Source organism: Rattus norvegicus, chromosome 2 (genome assembly GCF_036323735.1).
Source record: "Rattus norvegicus strain BN/NHsdMcwi chromosome 2, GRCr8, whole genome shotgun sequence".
In the NCBI taxonomy this organism is placed as follows: Eukaryota; Metazoa; Chordata; class Mammalia; order Rodentia; family Muridae; genus Rattus; species Rattus norvegicus.
Genome location: NC_086020.1, coordinates 167199604 through 167213689, shown reverse-complemented (window position 1 = coordinate 167213689; position 14086 = coordinate 167199604). Strand labels below are relative to the sequence as shown.

Here is a 14086-nt window from a genome sequence, read left to right as displayed (position 1 = left end):
CAGAACAGGAGTCACAATGAATGGGTGACTGAGAGCTGGGATGGATCCTGGGAGTAGGAAGAGTGGGGTTCCACCCCAGTGAATGCTACTGTTGCTCCTGAAGCTATACTATGCAAAGGAGCCTCAGCAGTGGAAGAGAAACGTAGTGGACACTGAAGTAGTTTGAGTTCCTCCCATACATTCTTTTTTTTTTTTTTTATTAACTTGAGTATTTCTTATATACATTTCAAGTGTTATTCCCTTTCCCGGTTTCCGGGCAAACATCCCCCTCCCCCCTCCCCTTCCTTATGGGTGTTCCCCTCCCAACCCTCCCCCCATTGCCGTCCTCCCCCCATAGTCTAGTTCACTCCTCCCATACATTCTTAAGGAATGCTTCAGGGACAAGCAGTGTATAGAGCTGGCAAGAAAATACACATAGCAGTAGTGCTGGGCTAAGGACAAGGGTCTAAGTTCTTCATGTGACCAAAGATGTGTGACTGAAACTGACAACAGAAAGAAAGTAAAGAGGGACCTCCATTCAAGTTTCATGGACCCACTTAAGCACTGTGAGTGACTGAAGTTTCTTTCAATCCCCTAAAAGTGGTAAATCTTTTACCTTTTACTTTTTTTTCTCTCTTTCTCTTTTATTTTTGAAACAAGCTTTCACTATGTATCTCTGGCTGTCCTGGAACTCACCACAGACCAGACTAGCCTCAAACTCACATAGATCCACCTGCCTATGTCTACTGAGTGCTGGAATTAAAGGCATGCACCACCACATCCAGCTCTTACTTAATTTTATATTGCCGTGCAGAGATGCATGACTAATGCAACTTATAAAATGGTTTATTTGGAGCTGACAGATGCAGAGAGCACATCCGTGCCTATCATGGCAGTGAGCATGCAGTCAGGCATGGCTGTTGTCAGAGCAGTAGCTGAGACCTTAGTCTCAAGTGCAAGGCATAGGCGCACACACACACACACACACACACACACACACACACACACACACAGAGAGAGAGAGAGAGAGAAAGAGAGAGAGAGACAGAGAGAGACAGAGAGACAGAGAGACAGAGAGACAGAGAGAGACAGAGAGAGACAGAGAGAGACAGAGATAGAGACACAGAAAGACAGAGATAGAGACACAGAGACAGAGACACAGAGAGAGAGACACACAGAGAGAGAGAATATGATATGAGCTTCTGAAATCTCAAGACCCACCCCCAGTGACACATCTCCTCCAATAAGCCACACCTCTTAATCCTTCCCAAACAGTTCTACCAACTGGGGACCAAATACCTTCAAATTTATAAGCATATGTAAGTATGCGTCCCATACTTTCAATATACAGTGTCACAGAGTGAACACTCCCATTGAGGTGGGAAGATTAGGAAGGTGGCGATTGAAGATTTGCCTAAAGCAAGACTGAAGCCTAAACGCACAAAACTGCAGCTCTGTGTTCAGCTCTATTTTGAGCTCCTGATGCCGTTACCTTTGTTCTGTCAGACTCAGGACCTCCCATTTTCCCAGCTGTCTCCAGAAACATATGCAAACTATCTTGGGCTGATTCCACTTTTAACTCAATCATATTCTTTCCTCACCAAATTCCACATTTTCCTGTCTTTCTGTTCCATTCACTCAACATACATCTGACTGAAATCAGAGAGCAGTAACCACAAGATAGCCTGAATGTTGGACTGTCTTTCAACTTCCCCCACCGAACAACTTAGCCTTTGACTTTTAAATTCAGTCTCACTCAAGCTTTTGAGGCAGAGACAAGCTCTTTGCCGGGTTATCAGTCCCCAGTATGGTATGTGTTCCCCTTTGAAACCCCATTAGGCAGGCCCCCACTGTCCACATTTCTCTTGGCCTTCTGGTCTTCCAAACTTCCAGCAGGATGTTCCCTTAATCTCTGCCTACACCACTCTAAAGCTTCTCCAGCCCACAGTCCCAAACTCTCCCCCATAGCTCCACTAACCAATCTGAAAGCCTGTGAACCATGTGGTCAAGTTTATCACAATCACTTACTTCCCAAGAACCAGTTTTCTGTAGTGGTTATTTCTCTTGTCACTGTGATCAAATGCCGGACAAGGAGCAACATAAGGAAGGAAGGGCTTAGTCTAGCTTACAGTGTGAGGATACGCCCGTGAGGATTCAGCGGGTCATGACAGGAAATGCACGGCAGCAGTCACAGTCTTTGGTAGTGATGGCAAGAGCATGAGGCATCTCACCCACAGCGAGCCCAATCAGAAAGTAGACAAAATAGAGTGCCCGCATTCAGCCAGTACTCTCTGGAGCCCCAAAAGTTGGCTCTTCAAAAAGTTTTGAGCCAGAGATTTTGATTTTGAAGTGAAGGTAGCCAGGAAACATGCCCTAAAGATTATGAAATCCCTGAGGCAGAAGCAGGAGCAAAGCAGAAGCCTGGGAAGTTATCAGCAAGAAAGTAGGACTGCTCCACATAGGAGAGAGTCCTTTCCAGCACACAGAGTACTAGTAAGTCAGCTCTCAAGCGAGGCCCTCTCTGACCCCTTAGTTCATCCACCCATGCTCCTGCAGCTCTCCAGTGACATGAAACCCCTGGTAAGGGCAGGAACCCTGAAACTGAGTGCTTGGAGCAAAACAAACGATCAATTGAGATGTTCAATGAAAGATGCATTGCCTTGCATTAAAGACTCTCTAAAATTTTAAAGTTTCATCCTTAAATGTTTCTAATTAAATGGCTAAATAAACAAAAGAGAAAAAAATCTCCAGTGTATTTCCTTATATTTCAAGTAACAATAGAGTCATGGGGCCATTGTGGAATATGAGGCAGAAGCAGGAAAAACAGAATTAAGCAGCAAAGTCACCAAACAAATTAAGTTAACAGACCTGATAGTCAGCCTTGGATTCTGTTACCAGCAATTACTTTTAACAGACATTATCCTTTCACTGTACTCTGTAGAGGAAAAGACACAGAGTTATTAACGACTCCTAAAGCCACAGTTACAGTGGAGGATGTCCTCCTAACAGGTCACATACTGGAAAGCCACCTGGGGTGCTTAATTGAGACACTGTGAGAGTCCATTAAGAAAGAGGAAATTTGTTTTACTAGTCACTTTAAACAAAAAGAACACAAGTAATTTCGACTCACTTCCAATTAAGTATCTTATTCCTCAAAGTCACAGAACGAGTCATCGATTAAAATAGACATTTCCTTACTATTATTAAAGTCATGTCTAATATTTGTCCTAAATAAATTACAAGGCTAAAAGAAATATCGTTTGGGGGCCAAACATTTCACATGTCCCCTTACCAGGGCTCACAACAACATTCGAATTTGCTTTTAGAACATTTAAAGTAGCTTAACATTGAGTGACTGCCTCACAGGTGCAAGGCCTTATTTCCCAGCCCCCAACTCTGAAAAAGAAAAGTATCCAACCCTAGTTGTTAAGGTGCAGGTGGAGGTAGTGAGTGAACCAGGTGATAAACATGTGGGTAATAACAGTTTGCTTTTGTAACCAGAGAGCTTAGAAACTAAACCTGCTTGCCTCTCTGTCTTTGTCTCTGTCTCTGTCGATCTCTGTCTCTTCCAACCCCCCCACCAGCACCCCCGTGTGTGTGTGTGTGTGTGTGTGTGTGTGTGTGTGTGTGTTTACACATGGAACACAGGCCCTTGAGCATGGTAGGCTGCTATGTAATATCCCATTCAATTTATTAGTTGTTCAAAGGTTTGTCTAAAATGAATGCTCTTGGGAACAGTGGTATTTTCACTAAAACCAGGGACAAAGCAAAGCTCTCTCTCTTTATCTCTTCAGTATAGTACTTTAAGTTCTAGCTAGAGCAATCAGACAACTGTAGGAGGGGCAGGGAGGAAAAAAAGACATCTATAGGAGATCAAGAGGATACAAATAGGAAAGGAAGAAGTCAAAGTATCACTATTTACAGATGGTATGTTAGTATACATAAATCACCCAAGAAATTCTACCAGAGAACTCCTACAGCTGATAAACACCTACAGCAAAGTGGTTGGATACAAAATTAACTCAAAGAAATCAGTATCCCTCCTTTATACAAACAATTAACAGACTGAGAAAGAAAATAGGGAGACAACACTCTTCACAATAGCCACAAATAATATAAAATATCTTGATGTAACTCTAACCAAGCCAGTGAAAAACCTGTGTGGCAAGAACTTCAAGTCTCTGAAGAAAAGAAATTGAAGAAGATCTCATCTCAGAAGATGAAAAGATCTCTCATGCTCATGGATTGGTAGGATTAAGAGAGTGAAAATGGACTTTTTTTTTAACTGTCTTTTGGGTAGCTTCTTTTTATAATTTTTTTTCTTTTCTTGGATATTTTTTAGTTACATTTCAAATGTTACTCCCTTTCCCTGTTTCCCCTCCAGAAACCTGCTGTCCCATCTGCCCTCCCCCTGCTTCTGTAAGGGCGCTCCCACACCCACTCCCTCCCACCTCCCTGTCCTGACATTCCTCTACACTGGGGCATCAGCCCTGACAGACCAAGGGCCTCTCCTCCCATTGAGAATCTACAGACTTAACACAATTCCCATCAAATTTCTAACACATTTTTTTACAGATCTTGAAAGAACAGCTCTCAACTTCATATTGGAAGAAAAAAAAACAGAAGTCACAGCTTCATTTCTATATGAACTCTTTTTTTTGACTCTTTTTTTTTTTATTAACTTGAGTTCTATATGAACTCTTAAGAAGGGATGGACACTGGCACCTATGCGCTGCCTTGTGACAGCAGAGACAGAGCCAGGATGGAACCTGCGGACCAGGTGCTGCAGGGAAGTCTGGCACTTCCTTTCCAGAGAACAGGAGGACATTAACATTTCTACCATGGATAATATATTATAAAATCATATATAAAGTTAATATGTAGCTTCTCTGTGTGTCTCTATTATAATGCTGTAATTTTATTGTCTGCTAATGTTATCCTAGGAAAGAAAAAATTAAAAATTTAAATCGTTAACATGAATTTTGGCATTAATCCTTGTATTACACAATTCCGGTTTTAAAATTTAAATATAAGAGCATTTACCTTGCATGCAAGATCATCAAAATTATAAAATTTGTATCTCATTTGTATCTCATTTTGCTCTTAGGAAAACAAAGCAAACATTGCATGAAGCCCTGATTTGACTTTTGCTTCCTTACTACATTCTTTGGTCTATTGGTAAATCGGGAAAGACTCAAACAAGAAACTATGAACATCTTCCCTTTTGTACACGTATGTGTTCATGTATGTGAGATACTTGTGTGTATTTGCACATTAAGGTCAATGGTTGACTCAAGAGTCTTCTTCAATCACTCACTCTCCATCTTCTTTTACATTTTTTTAAATTCATATGAATTATTATGTGCCTACATGCAGGCTTTTTCCCACAGAGACCGCAAGAGGGTGTTCAATTTTTTGGAACAGGAATTATAGATAGTCGTGAGCCACCATATGGATGCTGGGAACGGAACTGGAGTCCTCTTCAAGAGCAGCGCGTACTCTCAATTGCTGAGCCTTCTCTCCAGCTGCGCCAACATTATTTTTTGAAACATGATCGCTCATCAAACCTGGAGCTTGCCACTTTGGCTCGACCATCTGGCCCACTAGCTCCAGGGGCCCTCCACTCTCCCTGCCCCAGTGCTATGGTTCTAAATGTGTGTCGCCTTGCCCAATATAGCTCCGCTTTTGACTCCCTCTTGTGTCACGTTTTTCAAGTTGTTAGCTTATGACGAGAAGAAGCCACAAGAACAGCGAGGAACATGCTGGTGGTTTGTGGCTATCATATTTCTTAGAGTGCCACCGTTCACTTTTGAGACATTTCTGATTCTAAGGGAGAGCATACCTCTCAGGGTTATCAACTCCCCATTCCATCATAAACGGGACATTGTGTTTGTGTTCCCATTGGGTTTCGGTTAGTTCCCATGCATCATGTGTGCATCTCTGTGGCTTTAGGCCAAGGGAGTGTCAAGGGATGGAAGACATATATGTGCGTGTGTCTCTTCTGCTCACACACGGTCTCCATTTCTCACATAACGTAGAGTCAAAGTTTGTTATCAGATGGATAAATAGATGAGGAAAATTGGAACTATGTATATAGTAGTAAGTTATTAAGCAGCCTTTAAAGTGTATAAAATTCTGCCACTTGCAATAGTCTGGGTGGATGTAGAGGCTATCATGATAAGTGAAATAAGTCAAACTCAGAAAGACAATTTCTATATGATGTCACATGCAGAATTTAAAATAGGTGAACTTATAAAACTGGGAAAAATGTAATAAGAGCTGGAGACAGGAAAGAGAATAGACAGGTGATGGTCAGTTATACAAGGTAAATAAGCTTTGAAGATTGAGGATACAGAGCAGTGAGTATGTCTAACATATTATACTGAATATTCAAAATCACTTCAGTAAGCAGATCTCAAAGGTTCACAACAGAGACATTATGATTTGTGGTTCAATGTCTGCACATAAAAGACATAAAAATAAGGAACCAAACCACTTTTATATCATCTGATGCAAACCCAGTGACTGCTTATAACCACTTTCAAAGTATCTTTTTCTGGAAATGAAATACACATATCGACTCTGTGATCATCTTACATCACTGTGGTTTCATCTCCAAAGTCCAGACTTCCAAAACAATACAAGGAAATCATTCATATTTTTCTGATGGCCTGGGAGATAGATATCCCTTAACAGGTTGACTCTTTCTGCTCCAAAACACAGCAGAGTCTAAACCTGGGGGGAAAAATAACATTGTCATTATCATTTCATCACACAAACAACATCAGAAAGATCTCAAGCCCTTCTACGCCAGTGGTTCCCAAGCGTGAATGAGTATGGTGACTAACAGAGGAGAATGCTAAGCCACACACCACTGGGTCCATTGCTTCTCTAAGAACAAAAGTAATAACTGTCAGATCCAAGAAGGGAACAAATACTGTGATTTTAAAAAAAACAGATAAATAGGGTTCACGGAGACTAAACCAACAATCAGGGGCTTGCATGAGTCTGACCTGGGCCCTCTGCATGCAGGCTATGGTGTGTAGCTTGGTCTTTTTGTGGGACTCCTAACAGTGGGAGAGGAGATTGTCTTTTAAAGTTTTTAACCTGCTTCTGGGACCCTTTTCTTCCTACTGGATTGTCTCCTCCAGCCTTCATATGAGGGGAGGTGCCTGGTCTTATTGCAATTTTTTATACCATATTTGGTTGTTATCCCTAAGAGGCCTGCCCTTTTCTGAAGGGAAATGGAGAAGGAGTGGCTTAGGAGGGGGAAGTTGTGGAGGGGGTTACTGTGAGGAGAGGAGGGAGGAAAAACTGGGGTCTGGATGTAATACATGAGAGAATAAATAAAAGAAATAATCTTTTCAGTCGTTGTTAAATAGAATGAAAACATTCATACCTCAAACTCTAAAATTTATCTTCTGACCTCGTGAGTTTTCTTAAGTGAATTTTACTGAGTAACAGTCATGTAACTATTCTGCTTTGTTTTGTTCTCAGGACTTTAATTTTTATTTTATTTATTATGGTTACCGAGAGCACCACAGTGTGGTACGGAATTCTGAGGACACCTTAGCAACTGGTTCTGTGCTTTTACCTTGTGAGTTCTGGGGCTCAGCCTTGTGTTGGCAGGCTTGTTCAGAAAGCACTTTTACATGCTGAACCATCTCTCTGGCCCCAGCATGCATTCTTAAACCTCAAATGTATGCCTAGCATCAGCACACTGAATCTCTTTTTTGTCTTCATGTTTAGAAGTTTAGGCATAGCCACTTATTTTTAGCTTGGCAATTTTGGAAAGAGTGTGAGCTTTTTCAGTTCAATGTACCATACAATTAAAAAAATTATACTGAATTAAAATAAAAACTCATTTAAATTTTACTTTCACAAAGCCAGGTGTGGTGGTGTGTCTACCTATCATCCCTGCACTCAGAAGCTGAGATGGGAAGGTTACAAGTTCAAGACAGCCTAAGATAGATAATAAGATTTTTGTCTTAAAAATTGTTTTCATTCATACTTAAGGATTTTTCCAAAACGTTAAAAATAAGCTTTATATATGAAGTAAATTTTCTAAGGAGATTAATAATAACAAAGTTATGATTTCTGCCAATTATGTATATATAGTTCTTGTTAGGCTGAAACCACATGTTAAGATTTATAGTCCAAAGTAGCGCTTACCATTTCTAGTAAAATAACTTAAAAAAAATATGAATACACCTGAGAGAACTAAATATTTACTACACAGAAAGTAAAGGATAATGTAATTGCAATAGTTGTACCAAATATTAGTTTCATAAATTGTATGCTATACGTCAACATTCAAAGGAAGTATTTTCACTTAGTAATTAAGGATTCGAAACTGCAAATTACTAAGTATGCATGTTTAAATTTAGGTTTAATTGATTTCACACTCCATATATTTGTATATTTACCAAAGCAGGGTTTTTTTAATTGACAACCCATGCTTGCTTTGCTGTCTGCCAGTATTTAGCTCTCTGAAATCTCTTCCTTCAGTTGCACCATTAAGGAAGATAAAAAGAATGCCTTTGTTGTTGTGACATACCTTTTGATGAAGCTGCTTTTTAAGGATTTAATGTTTCACTTAATAAACATTAAGGCATGGTCTTAGCAGCAACCCCTCCAGGAAATTTGTTTTAGTGATGCTCTCTTCCTCTGAAAAATATAAAAAGTACTACTGTGCTGTGTGGACTTACAAGCTATTTGGCTTAAATTAACAAACTGAATAAATTGTTGGAGTTGGTGAATAGCTGATTAACACGAAGGAAAGCAATGTGTGTGTGGCCATGATAGATATGAAAGTGGGTAGGGTTGGCCATCGGTTGAGTACCCTGGAACGAAGCACCTACATCCATCATCATAGAGCCAACCTGTTTCTCCTAATCCTATAGTACAGCACCATGTTCTCCAGATCCTCTCCTCCACATCCATCACTCTGGGTACTCAAACTCAGATCTTATCCACAAGATCTCACCAGCTGGTTAAAAACAACCTCAAAGGCAAGAGGTTCAGCACACTAAATCAACCCCGTGAGCCCCATTCTGGGGCCCAATTCTTCTCCCTTCTGTCCTTCTCATTCAGGGGACGTCAGCATTCAACACTCTAAGCTTTTGTCAGGCCTCAGTTTTTCTCTTGGTGTTTCTAGTTTGACTTCCCCCGACCATGTGGTGTTTATGTCACACATGGATTGCGACTACAACCAGCACAATGGTTGCCATCACACTAAGAAAGCATAAAGCTATTCAATCAAGCTCACGACTTTGTACATGAAGACTGATCAATTCTGTTACATTACATTCTATTACAATTCTATTACTTTTCCTACCACAAGTTCTACTAATGAAATACCTTGTTGGAGTAATTCCATGACTTGCCTGTCTGTGGTATGACTGGAGCTGCTGTGCACCTGGCATCCCCTTTCGGCCTCACCTGGTTCCAACACTTACATCTTATAAACATATAAATAATATGGTAAGATGTGTGACTAGTTGATGTGCTTAGAGATAGACACGCTGTGAGGGAAAAAAAAAATCTCACTTTGTATTTTAGAAAATGAAGAGCGTTCTGAGAACGTAATACCAACAAGGGACCCAGAATCTATCTTCATTAGCGTTTTCACAATCAGATGCAGTTGTGTGAAGGGGACCGCTAACCTCTGGAAGCAAGAATAGATGAGAGGTTTCTATGGCTACTGCCTGGTACCCAAACATGAGTAATAGAAAGTTATCTGGGACACAGTTGAAATATCCTAGGAGCTCCAGTTAGAACTATTCATTCTAAAGATTAACTGAGAAATAGAAGACATGTCTTTGTCCTCACAACCAGGGTTGCTTACACTGACAAGCTGTTTTATTAGTAGAATCTGAAGAGCCTTTCCTCACCGGAGGAAATGTAATATAACAGAACCTGTCTGTCTTCATGTTGAAAGATCATAAGCTGGATTGTATAGGTAACATAGTTAATAACATAGTGATAACAGCACTTGCATGAATTCTGTGGGGATGGTTGTAGATACATTGATTGTGTGACATAAACACCGACTACAGTGCAGGACAGTGGTCTCACTCTACTTGCACTGATGATCTCTCTGTTGCTATTAGGGTTTTCCCTTAACTTTTTCTTTCCCTTAGTCTCTACCTCTCTCCCCACATCACTCTTCTCTTACCTATTATTCCCACTGTTACCTTGGTTTGTTCTGTTCTACTGTTGTTGTTACTCAGTATTACTTCATTTTTTATGACCTTGCTATCTATCCCAGGCTGACTTGTAGCTCACTGTGTACTCAAGGCTGGATTCAAATTCATAATCCTCTTGCCTCAACGTCTCTAGTGCTAGGTTTGCAAGTGTGAGTCAACACACCCTGTTTCACTAACTCTTAGCATGTCCCATTTCTTTTTCAGACCCAGTATGGTCTCCTTTTATACCTACTGGCCTAGGAAACTTCAGGACAGTGGTTAAACCATACATTTGACCTCCAACTTTTTGGCCATTAGACTATTTACAATTGTGCCTCATAATCAAGAATGGTTCATAATGTAATCTCCTATCAGTAAGATCATGATACCCTAGACACAATTCTTAGTTTAGATTAAAATTATAACCTAGTCAAAGAACAGTAGTTCTTGAGAACCCCTGAAGGTGTTTCCTTGCTCTGATGAGCATAGAGCCGAAAAGAGAAAAACCAGAGCTCATCTACAGCCATTTTAGCCAAGCACACAGGGATTCTAGGCTAAGAGAAAACAGGAAATCGAGAGATTAGGAGAGAAAGGTTAAAGATCCAGAATGGGGAGTCATAAGCAGAGTCCGGGTAGATCTGTGGACCTCGGTTGAGTTGGATTCCTGCCACCTGCCCTCCAGTTAATCCAACTAATGCAGAATTGGGAAGAGGATGACACAGTCAAGCAGCTGGCATGGGGGAATTGTGGAATGGGGAGGAAACTGTGGACCGGAGTTTCCATAACAGTACCTTCCATTAAGCCTGACCAGGGGGAGGAAAAAATTCAACTCTCTCAAGTTGTCTTCTTACCTCTACATATGTACAGTGGCATTACACTCCAAGCCCCTCCCATATACATACATTCATAAATGTAATGAAGTATAATTTTCTAAAAGATTCTTCAGGGACGAGTGATAATGATTACAACTCTGGTGTTAAGAGAGTTAGAATGTTTCAGATCCCAACCCACATTACCTCGGGTCATCTTTATCCATCTCAGTAGCCATTAATAGGCGCCTCTGTGTCTGTCTGACCTACTTCCTTTCAATAGTCAGGTAAAGCCTTTGGAACGTATTAACAGACATCTAACTCTCACCCCAGAAGCTGGGATTGTCACCAGGTGATCTCTAGCACCCATCACACAGTTCTCCACACTGTGCTGTGACCTGCCAGCCTAATGCTCCTAACGACGCGCTTAGGAAATGTCCTGATTTGTGCCTTTCTTCTGTTGTTGACTGCGGAAGTGCATGTCACTGTCTCCACCCTGGAACACGTGACTGGGAGCAACCTGTATCCAATCCCAGGGCATTGCCATGTGCATTTAGCTCAAAGTAGCTCCTCCTTCATTCTCTTCATCGTGAGAATTATGTTTAGCAGTGACAGGTGAAAAATTATAAGACGCCTTTGTCCCAGATTGGAAAGCCAGTAACTTAGTTATTGGTTATTATTATTAGCTATTAGTTTAAAAAAATCCCTTCATATCTGGGAAGATTTGGTGAAGAGAAATGAATATAATCAAAACACATAAAAATTCTTAAAGAACTAATAGGATGTTTTTTAAAAGATGTAATACAGAGGCATATTTCATTGCTGATAACAATATTTCAAAAGTATTTCAAAGGTATTTCAGAGTTTTGTAGAAATGTTCATTAGTATGTGATATTTTATCATAAACTTCCCATATACTTTGAAACCAAAGGCTACAAAGCAAGAGGCTTGAATGGGTGTGTAATCATAAAGTAGAGGGGGTTTTGGTAGAGATTAGATCAAAGAAACTGTGGAAAGATTATTTGACATACTGTTTGGTGAACTTTTCAAGTAAAAAGAAAGAGCACCATAATCTTAATTAGAATGCAAATGAGACAGCCTCTGATTAAACAGTTGCCTCTGGGTTTTGTGCCTCTGGCATTATTTGTCACCTTCCCCCCCTACACAGAACCGTGGAACTGGGTAACCAGCCAGAGTCTTATCAGCTTGAGTCTCTGACTGAGCATAATGTGAGAAGTAAGCTGGAAGCGGGGGCCAGCCGTCAGCGTGTCCCTGCCTAGCATATGCTAACTGACTGGAAAGACAGGGGCCAGATTTGGTGCGTTATCCCTTATATGACATCATTTATAAGATGTGTTATAAAATGATGCACATAAAATGCGTACAGGTAGTATTGGCATCAAGGCTGGTCACAGCCAGGAAGAGCACCCCGGAAGCAGGCCCTGAGACTAGTGAGCTTGTTAAGCATGGCAAGGTATCTATTGACATTGTTTCCGATGACAACTTGGCAAGCAGACAACGCTGATCGATTTATAATCCTAGGACTAGAGATCACGCAAATTTAATGATGAATGCTAGTTTCCTTGTTCACATACATTTACAAAACCAAAGTAGCTTGTTAACAATTAGCCAATTTAGTAAAGGGAGTGGAGAGGGAGATGGCTCAGTGGGTAAAGCATGGCACTTGTGTCGGATCCCTGGCACCCACATAAAAGTAGAAAGAGAAAACAAATTGAACAAAATTGTTCTTTGCCTCCACATCTACATCATGGCATGCCCCTGTACCTCCTTACACAGACAGCAATAACGAATAATTTTTTTAAGAATAGCAAACTTGAAGTCTACAAACTCAGAAGTCCATGATTTAAAGCAACTCTTTTACACTGCTTCTGAACCACAGCCAGTAAAAGATAAAATGGAAAACTTATTTATTAACAAAGGTCAACTGAAAGCCGTCTTTTGATAAGAACTAGAGCAAGCTGGGTCATTATATTATTTGCTAAAAGTCCCTGAAGCACTCCCTAAATTTAAGAGGATCAGACCACCTGTTAGCACATCCCTGAACCTCCTCCTAATTAAACCACTGACTCTGTACAGAAGATAAAAGAACTGACTATCTAGACAATGGAGTGCTACTCAGCTATCAAAAACAATGACTTCATGAAATTCATAGGCAAATTGACTGAACTAGAAAATATCATCCTGAGTGAGGTAGCCCAATCACAGAAAAGTACACATGGTATGCACTCACTGATAAGTGGATATTAGACCAAAAGCTTGAATTACCCAAGATACAATCCACAGAACACATGAAGTTCAAGAAGAAGGATGACCAAACTTCAGGTGCTTCACTCCTTTTTAAAAGGGGGAACAAAAATATTCATAGGAGGGAATATGGAGGCAAAGTTTGGAGCAGAGACTGAAAGACTGGCCATTCAGAGCCTGCCCCACATGTGGCATATATATATATATATATATATATATATATATATATATATATATATATATATATACCAAAACTAGATAAGATTGATGAAGCTAAGAAGTGCATGCTGACAGGAACGGGATATAGATGTCTCCTGAGAGATATAGCCAGAACATGTCAAATACAGAGGTAAATGCTGGCAGCAAACCACTGAACTGAAAGCAGGAACTAGAGAAAGGATTGAAAGAGCTGAAGGGGCTTGTGTCCCCATAAGAATAACAATGCCAACCGACCAGAGCTCCCAGGGACTAAACCACTACCCAAAGATTATACATGAACTGACCTATTACTCCAACTGCATATGTAGCAGAGGATGGCCTTGTTGGGCACCAGTGGAAGAAGAGACCCTTGGTCCTGCCAAGGCTGGACTACCAGTGTAGGGGAATGTTGGGAGGGTGGGAAGGGGGAGTGGATGGTGAGGGGAACACCCTTATAGAAGAGGGGGAGGGTGATGGTATAGGGGACTAATGTCCAGGAAACCAGGAAAGGGAATAACATTTGAAATGTAAATAAAAATAATATCCAAAAAAAAAAGAGCTGACTGTCTAACCACAGCCTAATGGAGGCTAGGTACCCCCCCCCCAGTGAGTTCATTAAATGAGGAGACAGAAAGGAAGGAAACAGCA

The 14086-nt window shown here is 40.7% G+C and overlaps 1 long non-coding RNA gene across 5 annotated transcripts in view; it reads right to left on the bottom strand.

The window, feature by feature from the left end:
* The window catches only part of LOC108350043 (uncharacterized), a 33371-nt gene that overhangs the window by 11195 nt on the left and 8090 nt on the right, over positions 1 to 14086 (bottom strand). For 2 of the 5 annotated variants that reach the window (XR_005501025.2, XR_005501022.2), the window contains exon 3: positions 2848 to 2914. The exons of 1 other annotated variant lie outside the window; for it this stretch is intronic. This is a non-coding gene — a long non-coding RNA (uncharacterized LOC108350043). Of the gene's footprint in view, positions 1 to 2847; positions 2915 to 6576; positions 6715 to 8536; positions 8647 to 14086 lie in introns of all 5 variants that reach the window. 2 more of the 5 variants (XR_010064320.1, XR_005501023.2) reach the window with 2 other exon arrangements.